This window comes from Struthio camelus, chromosome 28 (genome assembly GCF_040807025.1).
Source record: "Struthio camelus isolate bStrCam1 chromosome 28, bStrCam1.hap1, whole genome shotgun sequence".
Classification (NCBI taxonomy): Eukaryota; Metazoa; Chordata; class Aves; order Struthioniformes; family Struthionidae; genus Struthio; species Struthio camelus.
Window position 1 is genome coordinate 1412744 of NC_090969.1, and position 10505 is coordinate 1423248.

Below are 10505 nucleotides of genomic sequence, written 5' to 3' on the forward strand. Positions count from 1 at the left end.
GGTTAAACCGATGGGGTGATTCCAGGATACAGACGTTATCTGAGGAGAAGACCCGCGCAAGCACGTTCGGGATGGGATGGGCTGCGCCCCGCATTTGCGGCATGCCTTTCCTTGCCAAGTGCAGAGACCATGTGTACCAGACCCCCACGGACGGGGAAGGGTCTGCGACAGCTGCCAGGGCTCCCACCACCAGGGACGGGGTGGGGGAACACTGGGGACAGGAGGGAAACCTCGGCTCCAGCCAGACATGTCACAGGACACAGGATTTCCTCCAGACAGTTCCAATATAGAAAGGGCATAAATCCACTGATGTCTTTCAGTAGCTTTGTAAATCTAGGCCAAAGAGCGTAAAATCAGTTCATCTACACAGGAGGGACTCAGTAGAGCCCACTGGAACTTGAACCTCCAATGCTAGGCATTGCACGTTTAATATTAACGTTGCAGAGCCATCAAATTAAAGCATCGGACTGAGAGACAAAGGACCAGATCTCACCTACTGAAAGCATCAAACACACTGGGAATCGCAGACAGCTCACACGTGGCGTTACGCAGGGCCACGTGGGGTTGCATTGGAGAATGGTGCCGTGAAGGGGATTTCCGCAGGGGAAAAAACACCTTGAAACCATTTTGCTTTAGCACAACAGAGAAAGGACATGGAAAGATTCCACGGAAATTATACAGCAAATTTAAGAGGTTTTGGGTTGTCTGGGGATTTTAGATGATCAAGAAATACTCTGTTAAGGAAGTAATACATTTTGTAATGGATGTTCGGGTGAAGGATACCGTTTTGGAGCCTTCACAGACAATGCTCCTACACTGCCACTTGCCCAGCAAGGGAACCCAGACCCTGCTTAACAGTATTACCTGCAATTATGGTCTAGCCAATGGCAGTGTTTAAGTTACAGCCAGTGAAGTAATCAAGGTCCATCAAAGAGATTAGAAACTGTAGCACAAGCTGTACTATAAATTGATGGTCCAGCTGGCAGATTCTGCAGGAGTTTCCCTGAACAGCATCTCCAAGACATACACATAAGAATGAAAGAAAGCAAGTTAGAGTAAAAGAATAAATAACTTGGAGCAAAGTAAACGGGAAGTGACCCATTGCAGTCTGTGGGATCAGCGTGAAACCCTTCTTTCTGTCCTGTCGATGCCAGGGGCGCTCTGAATATAAACTGCGAGGGACAGTATGAGAGCAAACCACCTTCAGAGCCTTATTTATTATGACATTTAGAGAGAGACCTTGTTTCTGGTAGTTACAGGATGGAATTGGGAACCTGTTCCTCATGCTCATTTACTTCATCCACCAGATGTAATAAGACTTAGCACTTTTCATCTTCAAAGCACTTTGCAAACATTAACTCATTAATCCTTATGCCCCCTGTGAAGCAGTTAAGTATTATCCTGTTTTACAGAGCTCTTTACCTCCAGAATCTGCTCATTAATTTTTAGTGCACCCATTGCCTTATACTGAGATATCAAACCAATGGAGAAATTGTCGCACAAAGCAGTTATGAGCCTTATTTTCAGACATGCTGAATACCTGGATATCCTACAGGAGCTCAGGACCTTTGAAATCGGGCCCTGATGTGATGCAAATCATTGTTAATGCTCAGATTAGATCATTTTCCTGAAGCTGGTGCTGCGCTGCTCCTGCGAGATCACCTCATTTAGTTGAAATGCCTGGCCAATAAAGTGGTCGGTGTGCTGTGGACATCAGTCAGGATATTTCCAATTTTGGCAGAGTTCTTACAGACTGTAACCACACTGGCTTTAAAGTGCAGATGGGGTGGAAAAACAGCCAATCTGTACAGCTACTAAATAATTCATTTTTTATAACAATAATTTTGTCTGTCTTCTAAGGGTGCAGAAGCAATACAATTCAGGGTATAGTACATGCTATGATCAGATAAGGTTCTATACATATCTAGAAGGCAAATACAAACAGTTTTGTGCTAACACCATGGTCAAGTTTCTTTCCTGTTAGTCACCATCTACTGTTCCCTTACAGGAGGGTGGTGAGGCAAAGTTTTTCTTGAAGTCCATCCAGCACTGTCATGGAGTCTGCTGTCTGGCTCACCTTTCTTCTCCCAAAGGCCTTCTCTTGACAGTTGCTTTTGGAACTGCAGCAGAAACAATTGCAACTTCTGTCCATAATGTCCCAGAGCAGAATGAACGTGATGTATATACTGAAATATGAAGCAGCGTTGTGAGAACAAATGGCATGGTACAAAGCTCCTTTTTTACAGCAATCGTTTGCTCAGCTTTGTGGAGTCAGGCTATAGAGTTTTATTATATGTCAAAGTATCTGATTATTAGAGTGGGCACCAACAGAAAAAAAAAAGTTGAAATTTAGATTTCCTGCCCCCTAACTTTATTCTGCTATATTTACTTTCGCTTGCTTTAGGGTGCGCCTTTTGAATTTGCCATTTATTCCCCAGTAGAAGACGGCGATCCAACAGCACCCTGGATCTCAAGCATATCCTGTCTGCTACTCTAGAGCAGGAACATCCCAGTGGTCAGGACGGGGCAGGAGGAAGATGAGGAGTGTGACACATATGTCTGCAACGCTAAGCAAAGCCTTTCCCCGTCTTCAAAGCCAACAGGACATTTTCAGCACCGGCTGATTTCGCAAGAGGAAACTCCACCTCAAAGCAATGCTGAGGGCACAGCATCAGGAATTTGTCCTTCAGAGGCCAAAAGTTGAATGCTATAACCACCAGGCAGACCCAAAAATACAAAACCTATTCTGACTAGCTATTGTAGTCTGAGGGCCTGGAGCAGCTACACTGGCAACAAGATTAATTACTGCTGGGTGTGAGCTGGAACCACACACCCAGTAGTCCTGAGGTTTAGGTTACTCCCTAGCAAAGTAGGAAATGTTGATCTTTCCCAGACTTGCGCTAAGGCAAGGATTCAGTTTCCTTTTTCCTAATATTTTACATCTGTTCTACCTGCACCTGAATGGTCCTTAGCTTCAACCAGGTAGCTGAGTACAAACATCAAGCCCTGTGCAAGACAAGAATATAACGCGCTCTCCCTGGCTCTGATGAAGTCCCTGCACCGCAAAAGCTTTACCCGCCTGTTAAAATAAACACCAGGCCTATCTGAGGAGTATGAAGTTAGACCTTGGGACAGGGACTATGTTCTGGATTCCCTGAACCATAGTGTGCTGCCTTGTGCCTGCAAGCCTCTGAGTGAAATTAGAGCTGATGCCAGCACAGCTAAGCCACCTTTTGGCCCCAGTGTTTTGTTCAAAGGCAGAAGGTGCTAAATTTTGTCTGGTTATTACACCCCTGCTGTCATCACCATTATCGGTGAGGAATAAATATTGACAAACACTGAATAAATATTGAGCTGGCAGCATTATCTCTGCCCCAGCTCCGTGTGTGCAGTCCTTCTGGACAGCCAGCGTGCCTCCAGCAATCGCAGAGGAGCCGCTGGGATTACAGAGTGTTCCCAAAATGGAGGGCTGCAGACACTAGCTGGGTCTCCTTGGTGGCTTGGTAAATATGCCAGAAAAGGCTGGCCTCAACAGGCCTGTTGGAAACATCTGGCTTTAATTCTTCTTTAAAGCCATGACATTCATTTGGACACTAAACCACTTTCCTTTCATCTATCTGGAGGACTAACCCTGTGGCAGAGCAGCTGACTTTCTGACTGCCTTTACAGGGTGCTGACTTTCATTATCCTGCAGGAAGAAAGAGGTCATGGGAGAGCCAGGGCTGCCCTCATTGCAGGAGGAGAGATCTCAGGAGAGGGCGGCAGCTCACAACTGACGCTTTTTCCTGCTCTTCTCCCTCTCTAGAGTTCATTTTTTTCAAGTCATTTCAAGGCATAATATATTCCTCTGTCAGCACGTCTCAAAGGGGCTCAGAGTCCAGCTTAGAGCTGTGTTCCTTATTAATTCACTCGACTCTGGCAACTAACAGCATTTGAGGACTAGATATAGGTGACACTGTCCTAAGAAGACAGGAGAGTGCCTCTATGCTGAAGGGAGAAGCTATGTCTGTTTAGAAACCCCTTAGCTGAGGAGGCTGAAGCCTTTTGTATGGGCTGGCATGGTAGGAAGGAGGCTGGGGGAATCAGGAATAGAAGTAGAGGCAGAGGAGTAAAAAGTTTCATCAGCAACCCTTGAATGACAATTCTGATATCAATAAATACCAAGCCTAGCAAGGAGACTATGTTTTGAACTCTAAAATGTGCTATTATACAGTAGAAGAGGCCCAAGGCAAGAACACAGCGTTGGAGAGATCAGCAGCACCATCACATGATCCCATGATGCCTGTAACCACAGCGAAGTTTTATCCAAAGCCAGTGAGACTCTTGGCTCTGTTTCTAGGTCTGAGCTCAGCAGAGATTGTGCAGTTGCGTTTTCACAAACTTCCATCGATGCTGAAGTAAACGATTTGCTTTCCAGGCAAAACCACGTTCCACCAGTGTGGGATAGGTGCCTCAGGCAGCCTTTGAGCTAATGAACAGCAATTGCTGGCTCTTATTCCAACGCACACCGGCACAAGGCAAACTGCACGCAGCTCTGGCTCTAAGAGGCAGCCCGGCAACAGCACTGAACAATCAATTTCCCATGTCAGGCTCTGGCTACACCCAGAGACTTGGCAGTGCTGGAGTGTATATACCATGGCAATAATATTAAATCGAACAGCTCTTCTCATCTTCTGCCTACCCTCCTTCCCTGCTAATGAGCCACTCTCTTGAAACTGCCACAGTTACAAGGATGTACAAGGACCTTTCTAATTAAGGTGCACGTATAAAAGCAATACACACAGCAATACACACAGCAAAAGGTGAGACAACAATACACTGGCCTATGTGTTCATAGGCTATGTCCAGCGCTGCCTGGAAACAGAACAGCCTGGCTGCGTGGCACGAGCCCTGGGTTGCTTACAGCTGACGGAAAGCTCAGGCTCAGCTTTTGGTACCCATGAGCTTCGTTTCTCCTTGTTGCACCAAGATTACTTTCAGGACAGCCAGGGAAGACATCAGGGTATCAAGTTACCAGGAGCTGATCTCCAGTGACCTGGCACAAGAGAGCTGAAGCATTCCTCTGCCTCTTACTTATTGTTTCATCCAGGACTAAGACTTCCTGATGGAAAGGGGGAGTGAGTGAATCACGCCGAGGGAGGAGAGAGCTGGAGCAGGAAATACAGCTGCCAGGCTGACTCAGCATGGCTTCCCTCTTGAACCTTGAACAGATGGGAGCTGGGAAGGATGTTAATGTTTAACTCCACCACAAGTCTCTTATTTAGCAACAGGCAACTGAGACTCATCGGCTTCTCGCAGAAGACATACTGCTTTCCCAGGAGCCGCTCTGGTGACAGGACCTCAGCAGCCTGCCCAGGGACTGCGCTTTCAACAGGCAATTAAGTCCAAAGGGCCCCACAGCAACTGATAAGCTCCAGAAAGGAGATGGATAAAACCAAGGGCATTAACTAGTTAATCTCCAGTCCTGCCCTGTGCTGGGCCCACAAATCCAGGAAGGTAGACTGACACCATAAAAAAGGAGGAGCTTGTCAGTTGTCAGAGAAAAGCTGTTATCAATGATCTTCTCCAAAGGGATGTTCCAGAGCCTCCTTCCACCCTGCCTGTTCTCTCTCCAGCAGTATTTGGGGCTGCGGAGCAGGCTCGTGGCCTGTCCTGCGTGATAATGTGTCCTCCTGCAGATTAATCCCCCTAGTGCAGCAGCTGTTACTGGTAGCCAGAAAGTGCTGATTCTCATTCCTGTGCAAGGGGGAAGAGGTCAAGGGGAAGGCAAGGATGTACTCTTTGGAAGAAAGTGGATCTGTAGAGCTGGGCTGATGCACAATCTGATCTCACCTTCCCTTTATTGTCTCTCTTTCTCTGTCTTGAATTCTTCTTCCCAAGAGCACCTATGTCTTTACTTGACTGCCTCACTAAGAAAGAGAATATAAATGCTTAAAATATAGAGCTGGGACACTGGACTTTAATCCCAGCTCTGACAGTGGTGACTCAATAGCCATTTCAGATTCCTATTCCTTCCTTTGCCCATTGTAAAATGGGGACGTTGCTTCCTGAACTTCTAGTAATTGCAACAGCTACCTAATGATTGCTAATTAGGAAGCTCCAAAAGCAAATATCAGTTGCTATGAAATACTCAGTTGTTACAAGACTGCTTAGTGGAGCCTCTGGAGTGGGAACATAGATTTGCAAGCTCCAAAAGCAAGTGGTGGCTCCGCAACCACTAATGCCAGGAATAGCCATGACCTGCCAGGAAAGGGGTCTACAAGAACTATTCAGCAGCTCTGGCTTTGTGCCGCAGAGAATACACACCCTGCAGGGAGTCTATTCATCCTTTCTATTTGTTGCCTTTCCAATAAACTGAAATGCATACAAAAGGGAAGAAATCCATAACTGTGCTCATCAGATAGATCCAATATCTTTCTCAGTCCCTGAGAGGGCTGAGTGAGAATGAATTCTGTAATTCAAGATAAAGAAGCAACTGTGAGTGTCCCAAAATGAAAGAACTCACAGTAAGTAACTGCATGGTTAAAGTTACCTGCAGACAAAAGGGGGCTGGAACACACTGGGAGATGTGTCAGGCTATCCCATCAGTACTGCTGTGAAACGTTGTTGCTGTACTGGAGAGAGGTTGGGATTCTTTCATCATGAAGTAATAGCACCTTTTGCTTTATAAGCCTCCAATGTGTAAAGCTATAAGAAGGCAGCATCTGTGCTGAGATCGGAACGGTACAAAATAGTCATAAACGATCTAGAAAACAGGTAAACAATGAAGTAACAAAGTTTGCTGATGGTACAGAATTATTCAGGATATCCAAACTGACTGGAATGTGTTAGAGAAGGATCTCAAGACACAGAGTTACCTGGGCCATAACACTGCGGGCAAAACTAAATGCTAATGAATACAAAGAAAGATGCTGGGGTGAAGCAACACTAAGTGTAATTACATAATAATGGGGTCTAAGTCAACTATTTCCACTCAGGAAAAAGCTTGTGGAATCACTACGGGGTAGTGAACTCTGCGCTCGCTGATGGTTAGAAAACAAGAAATATTTTTTAAAAGGAATATAGAACAAAACATGCAAAAAAACTCCTTGCGCTGATCTTGTTGTAGGACACGACCACACTTGTTCTCTAAGTGAAGTATACTTCACTTGTAAAGTTAAGGTTCGGTTTGTTGGTTGAGATGACATACTTGCTATTGGAAGGAGGAATACTGGAATCATAAACCGCCTGCCTGAATGAGAGCTAAAAATGGCCCTTGGACCTGACAATGGCTCTTGCCTTTTAACTTCTACTTCAGAAATATTATGTCATATCTCCTGGCTTTCTGGAGTAACAATTTTCCATAGGACTTAAAGTTTCTGCTCTTCAGCTGCAAAGTCATCACATCTAATGAAGAAGCTGTGCGAGGTCTCCTTAGTCAAAGTGTGCCATGCTATTTTAATGATGGTTGTATTTTTCTGTTGCCTTGGCTCTGTAAAAAAGGGAATTTAAGGACTGATGAGTATGTTTGGAAATGAAGTAAAATTCCAGTTTAATCACTGATTAAACAAACCAGAACTGTTGGGAGGGGTCATACGAAGTTCACTGGTTGGGTGGAGGTCTGAAAAAAAGAAATGCCACGAGGGTGTGTTAGCACTGTCCGTGCCGCCGAGCGTTCCTTCGGTAGCTGCCTCGCTCTGGCCTGCCAGCACTGCGCCCCTTCTGTATGAAGCTGGGCAGCTGCAACAATCAGAGAAATCAATCAGAGAATGCAGCCTCTCTCAGGAAGTGCTGCTATGCCAAAAGATAGACCTTTTGGATGAAATATCCAAAGGGAGAACTTGAGAAGACGGAAAATGTTTCTTCAGATTATGCTCTCTGGTAGAAATCAGGAGTAATTCCACTGAGATGAGTTGCATCATACTGCTCTAGGAGTAATACTAGAAAAGATGCTGGCCCTTGAAAGAAGCAAACACCGTAAATGTGTTAATAATTACACCTGAGACTATTTTCCCAGAACACGTTCATATCTTTGTGAGCCGTCACCCTTTTTACCTGCAATTCCCAACAATCTCCTACCAGAACAACTAAATACCAGAAAACATTACAATCAGTTTAAATTGATGTTGAGTTCAGAGCTGTCAGTTACAACTCAGGGAAGAGATCTTGGATCATCATCGACAGTTCTCCAAAGCCACTGGCTCAGTGTGTGACAGCAGCTATAAAGCTTTCTGAATGTTGGCTGTTTTCCAGAATGATATCGAGGCGAGGACACAGAGCCTCGTTTTGCTGTTATATAAATCCTTGCAGCACTTGCAATGGAGTACAGAGTGCAGTTCTGGACTGAACATCTCAAGAAGAACGTGATGAAGTTAGAGAAGGTCCAGAGAAGGGGATGGACCAGCTGCCTTAATAAGGAGTAACCACAAAGACTGGCACTCTTCAGTTTAGAGAGAAGAAGGGGGATATGATTGAGGTTTATGAGGTCGTGAAGGGGGTTAAAAAAGTAAATGCAGACCTGATCCCACTGCTGAAGAACAAGGAGGTACACTGAAACTATGACGAGATCAATTTAAAACAGACAGAAGAAAGTACTTTTCAACACAAGTCTGGAACCCGTGGTCACCAAATATTGTGGAGACAGATAGTATAAACAAGTTCAAAAAGAATTACAGAAATTCATGAGCAACAGGTCCATACATGGCTGCTAAACGGCTTGGGCAAGGAAATAAGGAAATACCTTTAACATCTCTAATATGACTTTTTGGGCTGCTGGGGAGCATGAGGGAATGGACCACAGACAGTACTCAGTCTCAGGCGTCTTCCCAAACAGCATCTCCTTTTGTCACCACTGGAGACAGACTAGTGGGCTAGAGGTGTCATTCGTCCGACCCAGTAGGATTTTTTTGATGTTCTAAATTAAATCCTGAAAGCTTTATACCCAATTAATTGAGGCAGGGTGGCATCTCCTAACTGCTACTCTCATCTGCCTTTCAGGCCATCCTTGCTGTTGTGTGCAATGCCCCACATTACACCATGGCCTCATTTAGACACTAATCCTACGAGCAGCTCGGCACAGGCAGATCCCGTTGCCACATGGAGCTCTGCTGATTTCAGTAGAGCTGGATACGGCCGGGGAGAGGAAGCTGCACAGGTGGTGCAGTTACCAAGACTGGGACTTTACACTTTAGTCTATCGTACACAGTTTGACTTTTTTTTAATGCTATTAATTGTCACTGATTTTGATTAGCAGTCTGGGAGCTGCTGTAATGTAGGTAAGGAGTGAGATAGATCATTTTATCCTTGACACTTAAATAATTAAAATCGTAGGCGCTACTGCAGTACATTTTGGACTCCTAACAATTTCTCCATCGTACATCTGTAACTCTTAAAATCATAATTTTTGTCAGTATATATTCATAGAGAAAGATACTGATTGCTCCCTTAGAAAATCTTTAAGTCTATTGAAATAACACTATTTTCTATATGGCCCTTAGTCAAAATAAGTCACTAATTTCCATGGATGAGGCTACGCATCGCTAAAGAGAAATGGCTTGTTAGGGTTGCCTGAACATTGGCACCCACTGTCATTTGCGATCCTCCCCCACCAGAAAGGGGGGAAGCCAGCGCAGAAGCGTGCAAGCCCCTAGCTGTCCTGCCCTGCGTTGCATCGGCCAGCCCCGTGCTGGTGTCCCAGACAGTCAAGGGGGCCTGAAACGGCAGCAGACACCTACATTTAGGCAACTGAATCAGGCTGGAAACGTCCTGCTCAAGCAACCTAGATAAACATGCAATTTCCTCTACAAGTCATTTAATAACAGCACATATGAGGTTATCTGACATGCTCTAATAACAGTGGCACATCTGCTCAGCCTGGACATACCTCCAAACTTTCAGCATGGAGATCACTGTGCTGTTTGTTTGTTTTAAGCTACAAAGTCTATAATTTGTGAGCTGAATGTATTTTCTGGGCCATAATTCAGGCTTTTTATTGGAATGAGTAAGCGTCACGTGTCAATGCTGAGATTACTATAAAACTAATAGCAGCATATTAACTAGTCACTTCCTGTCTTAATGACGAGGGCACCTGCTGAAGGCTCCCGAGCAGGTCTGCAAGCGCAGCACGGGGAGGCCGAGAGCCAGGGCAACTCAAAGCAGATCCAAGCCGGCGGCGTGACAAAGGCCGCGCCGCTCTCGGCCCGCGCAGCGGCAGCCTTGGGAAGCGGCGCGACAGCACTGGTTCCACACAATTGGTTTTTTCCACTTAGGAATTTGGTACTTCACGCGTTATGAACAATAACAAGGAGAGGAAAGGAAAAAGGCACCTAAAGCTATTCCCCAAAGTACGCGGCTCAGACAAACACCTCGAGGAGCCACGGCCGGCTGGCGGGGGGACGCTCGCGGCGCGCTCGCGAAAGCAGGCCAAGCGCCAGCGCCTCGGGAACGCGGGCCTCGAGCGCGGCGGCGGCCGGAAACCTTCCCGCCTTTCGGCCCGGGCCGCGGGGGCTCCCGAGGCCTCGCGGGGC

The 10505-nt window shown here is 45.9% G+C and overlaps 1 long non-coding RNA gene across 1 annotated transcript in view; it reads right to left on the minus strand.

Moving 5' to 3' along the window:
• Positions 1 to 1188: 1188 nt before the first annotated feature.
• LOC104144031 (uncharacterized) overlaps positions 1189 to 10505 on the minus strand; it is a 38460-nt gene continuing 29143 nt past the window's right edge. The window contains exon 4 of the long non-coding RNA XR_011136520.1: positions 1189 to 2186. This is a non-coding gene — a long non-coding RNA (uncharacterized lncRNA). The remainder of the gene's footprint in view (positions 2187 to 10505) is intronic.